A 5807-nucleotide genomic window follows, 5' to 3' on the forward strand; every position below is an offset into this window, starting at 1 on the left:
TTCTTGCATTTCTGGGGTCCTTCTTTTTAGTGTTCCTTCCTCTGGTCATCCATGACCTCTGTAGCCCAAGACTGTTGCTCATGGAATTGCCAATATTGTCACAGATATCCTCTATTTTTGATGCTTTCTCCCTCTAGTCATTAGAAAAGAAAGTTTTTTTCTTTATGTGACTAGTCTTCTGAAGTTTCTCATAGCATGTACATTGAGGCCCTGGTAAATTCTTCCTTTATTTTACATCATTTTCTGTCTTAGAGTAAGCAGACATCCAAAGGGTGATGTTAGGGGATGAGAGGCCTATTCTTATACTCTCTGAAAATACTATTTCTCTTTTAAAACTCAGGTTCTGTTGCTCTACTTATCTACTCTATCAGACTTGTTTTTCACTTGGATATTTTCTCACAGAGTTCATTATTCCATGCAAATCAAGATCTATTACTGGAAATCTGGATCTGTGCCCCAGAACACTCCCAGGCAGTTAAGACACTCTTGATCAAGTTATGGTTGTTAGAAGATGGTTCTGCCCAAGAGTACAGGAAAGAGCCTCTGTGGACTAATGAGGTTTAACTTCCAATTACATCAAATAGAGTTTTATGTCTGACATAGTCTCCAATATTTTGTCATGTATTTTTATTTTATAGCTGACAAATTTACCAACTGTTTTTATTTGTTGCAATAGTTTTGATGCAATATTACAAATATGGCTATTATTTCCTAACTAGCTTATAAGTTGTACACAAATCTGATAACTTTATTTATTTATTTTTTACCTGACACATATCCAAATTTCTCTAGCAGAATGTGTGAATGAAAGACTTAAGAATACATCTCATTCAGGCAGCCTGGGTTCATTTCTCCATGTGAGAATACCAAGCTTGGCTGGACACGGTGCCTCATCTCTAATCCTAACATGTTGAGAGGCTAAGGCAGGAAGATTACTTGAAGCCAAGAGTTGGAGAACAACCTGGGCAACAAAGTGAGACACTCCGTCTCTACATTTTTTTTTTTTTTCAATTAGCCAGATGCAGTGGTGCACACCTGTATTCTCAGCTTCTCAGGAGGCTGAGCCCATGAGCCCAGAAGTTTGAGACGGCAGTGAGTTATGATCACACCACTGCACTAGAGCCTGAATGGCAGAGTGAGAGCTTTTCTCTAAAATAAGCAAACAAATACAGACATACATACATAAAATAATAATTATTATAATAAAAAGAATACAAGCAGTCTGCAATTTGTGTGTTATGGTGTTAACTGCAACTCATGTATGTTGTACCCTCATTTTTCTCAATTCACGGTAACTAAATAACTGTGCAAATTAAGAGTACAGTTCTTATGTGCATATTTTATAGTTAATACTTACTGTTCAAAAAAGGAAGTATCTGTATTAAATAAGAATAATATAGGTGGACTTGTCTACTGCATAATAAAACACATGATAAAGTACTACAAATGAAAGACAATAGTTCTTACAAGCAAATAGGGAATGAAGAGGAAAAATAATAGAGGGGCATCTCAGTCAAGATTCAAATTTAGTTTATAATAAATATAAAACTTTTCAATTTTTGAGTCTGGATTATGCATGCTGTTAGTACTAATTTTACACATGACCCTCTTTCTTTTTAATCATTTATTTTGTCAATTAATAGATTTATTTATTCAGAATTTATTCAGCTTTTGTGAAACTACCACCCAAGCCAAAAATAGAAATAGTAGAAAGCCTTATATCTACCTAAACCATCCTCCTCAACTACCTCCCTTTCATTTCTCAGATGCAAACACAATTTTGTGTGTGTGTGTGTGTGTGTGTGTGTGTGACTTTTATTTTAAGTTCAGAGGTGTAAGTTCAGGTTTATTACAAAAACTTGTGTCATGGGGCTTTGTTGTACTGATTATTGCATCATCCAGGTATAAAGCCCAGTACCCATTAGTTATTTTTCCTGATCCTCTCCCCGCTCCCACCCTCCACTTTCTCAAAGGCTCCAGTGTGTGTTGTTCCCCGCTAGGCGTCCCTGTGTTCTCATCATTTAGCTCCCCCTTATAAGTGAGAACATGCGGTATTTGCTTTTTCTGTTTTTGAATTCTTTTAAAAATTGATACATCGAATGCATGCCATAACATTATTTTATTTAGTTTTAGCTTGCTTTTGAACTTCATAATAATGATATACCATATGTAGTCTCTGGACATGCTTTTTCACTTTATATTAATACTGTATACAGTTATAGTACATTTACTTTTACCATTACATAATTTCTGCTGTGTGAAAAAGAGCACATTTTGTTTACTCTACAGTTGATGGACATTGGATTGTTGCCATTTTTTTTCTTTTATGCTAAGAACAAGATTGTCAAGAAGCTATGTATATTCCTATATCTTTTTCTGGCACACAGATACACTGTAAGCGTTTATCACAAAGATTCAGTTCTTTATCCCAGTAGAGTTGATTTCTGTGTGTGTTATGACATAAAGATCTGATTTCATTTTTTGTACTCATACGGAACTAATTTTTCCAGCTTCAATACTAAACAGTCTTTTCTTTCTCTATGATCTGCCATGCCATCCTTGCTTATGTCAGGGTTTCCTAAGAGCATGGGATCCTCTGGTCTGTAGATTCTTCATTATTATTTTCATTTTATTTTTTTTGCCTATCCATACTCTAATGCCACACTGCTCTAATTACTATAGCTTTATAGTAAGTCTTCTTATTTGGAAAGTCTTATCATTTCCTTATTCTTCTACTGATGTATCTTGGCTATTCCGAGTGCTTTGCTATTCCATGTACATTTTAGAAGTCATTTATCAAGTTTAATTAAAATATTACATTTAGAATTTTTAAAGGATTAATTTTCTTTAAATTGATAGTCAATTTGGGGATAATTGACATTTACAATTGTTTTCCAATCTATTGACATGGTGTATTCCTATATTTACTTACCTTGCCTGTAATATCTTATAGTAAATTTCTATAATATTCTTTGGTACTTTAAAAAAAAGTATTCCTTGTGTATTAAGGTTCTTTACAGAAACAAAATGTATATTCTGCAATATACGTATACACACACACACAATATGCACATATACACATATGCAGAGACCTAACTCTGGTGGAATATGCTCCAGTATGAGAACAGAATAAGATGGATATCTCAGCTCAGGCAGACAGGCAGAAAAAGGGAGAAGGAGAATTCGCCCTACTTCTACCTTTTTGTTCTCTTCAGACCCTGGATGGATTGGATGATGCTCATCTGGACTGGAGAGGGCAATCAGTTCAGTCTGTTGATTCAAATACTAATCTTATCTAGAAACACCCTCACAGACTCATCCAGAAATAATATTTAGTCAAATATTTGGGCACCCTGTGGTCCAGTCAAGTTAACACATGATACTAACCATCATACCTTGGTATTTTATTGTTGTCGTTATAGTAATTTACTGTTTTGTTGCTGTTGTAAATGGTAAAATTTAAGTTATAATTGCCAAATATTGGTTATGGGAATATTGAAATGCAATTTTATGCCCAGTGAATTTGCTAAATTCTGGTATTATTTTGTGTGATTTTTACTAGATTAAAAAAAATTATGTAATTATGTCACTTTCAGATAATGAGATCTTTGTTTTATTTATTTATTTATTTAGTTATTTTTATCTTATCACACTTGTCAAGACACTTACTTTTGAGTGAGTAGAATAAAAAAAGTGAGTATTTTTAAAAATAATTTTTAAAAAGTGCTTTCAATATTTCTCTATCTAAAATGATATTTGAGGTGTGCCTTTTTTAGATACCATTTATTAGGTTTCCTTTTACATTTAGTTGAGTAAGAATTTTTTCATCCTGAATGGCAAATTTTCATGAACTAATTTTCCAGTGTTTGTTGAATAGAACATTTTACTCTTTTATTTTGCTGTAAATACACATTTTCTAATAGTGGAAAACAAATAACGTAATAAATAAAATTCATTCAATTAATATACCTTGAGAAAAAATATATATAATAGTCTCCTGTACCAAATACCAGATAGTGAGAAAAAGGGAAAATATTTCTGAATATAAAAACAAATAAAGAAAACAAAATAGTGATATTTTCATGCAGTCAAATGCTCTACCACAGAGCTATACCCCCAGAATGTTGATATATTTGTTTTTCAAAGTTTAGAAACATCTAAGTTATATTAAATGTCTTAAAGAAAAATAAGAAGGAAAGTACAAACTGGGAAGAGGGAAATACTTTGTACCATGTAGCATCAATGTGTCATCAATCATGTCAACATGTCAGCTCTTATGAATCAGTAAGAAAAGGACAACAAATACTACAAAATAGTTTGGACAAGAGATCTGAGCGTGTCATACAGAAATTTGTCAGATGTTTCCAAATCACTTCGTATTTAATACAATTCACCCTCTGTAATGATCAAATAAATACAAATTAAAAATAGAAAATTTTTTGCCTTTTGAAATTTCAAATATGGAAGAGTAAAATAACAGTAACCAGCATTTGTAAGAATTATGTATCTTGATGTATTTATATACTAGTTCACTTATTATTCTGAAAATATTTATTTATTTATGAGACAGGGTCATGCTCCATTGCCCAGGCTGGAACACAGTGGTGCAATCATGGCTCACTGCATGCTTGACCCCCAGCTCAAACGATCCTCCCAACTCAGCTCCCATGTAGCTGAGACTACAGGTGCCTGCCACCGCACCTGGCTAATTTTTCAAATATTTTGTAGTGATGTGTACCACTATGTTGCCCAGTCTGGTTCTGAACTCCTAGGCTGAAGCAATTCTCGTGCCTCATCTCCCAAAGTACTAGGATTACAGGCAAGGGACACTGTGCCCAGCCAAATATTTATTTTGTGTAAATTATAATTATTATGGATCAGGCAATATACTAGGTGTCTGCAAAACCCATCTCAAACATATATTTTTGAAGTATATAAGTCTCAACTCTGTGTTGAAAACTGGAGACACTTATTTTAAAATTAGAAGCAAGAGAAATACACTACTGTCATAATTTTTATTCAGCATTACTGTGGAAGTTCTGGCTAGTGTAATAATTCAAGAAACATAACTTACAGGTATAAAGATAAAATGTTGAAGTAAAGGGGCCACAGTCTTTGCTTTCTTGAAACTTAGAATCCAGTAGTAATCTGAATTGTTACAGTCTACTTAAGAGGAGATTTTGAAGTGAACGTCAGTGATGTAAAATATCTTTTTACCAAGACCTGAAAATTTGGCTTCCAGAATTTTATCTTAAGAAATAATTAGGTTTAAATGAAACTAATATAGACAATGCTCATCAAACATTAGATTTAGCTTTGAAAAACTATAAACAAATAGATTATCTTAAAAATTGCTTAAAATTATAATGACCTACTTGAGTTACAATTTTTATTTAAAAAAATTAAAAATACAGGCTGGGTACGGTGGCTCATGCCTATAATACCAGCACTTTTGGAAGCTAAGGCAGGCGGATAACTTGAGGTCAGGAGTTCGAGACAAGCCTGACCAACATGATAAAACCTTGTCTCCAAGTAAAAAAAAAAATACAAAAATTATCTGGGCGTGGTGACATGTCTGTAATCCCAGCTATTCAGGAAGCTAAGGCAGGAGAATTGCTTGAACCTGGGAGGTGGAGTTTGCAGTGAATCAAGACTGTGTCACTGCACTCCAGCCTAGGCTTAGAGTGAGACTTCATCAAAAAAAAAAATAAAAAAAGAAGAAAAGAAGAGGAAGAAGAAGGAGAAGGAGAAGGAGAAGAAAAGAAGAAGAAGAAGAAGAAGAAGAAGAAGAAGAAGAAGAAGAAGAA

The sequence above is a fragment of the Piliocolobus tephrosceles genome, chromosome 10, assembly GCF_002776525.5.
Source record: "Piliocolobus tephrosceles isolate RC106 chromosome 10, ASM277652v3, whole genome shotgun sequence".
NCBI lineage: Eukaryota > Metazoa > Chordata > Mammalia > Primates > Cercopithecidae > Piliocolobus > Piliocolobus tephrosceles.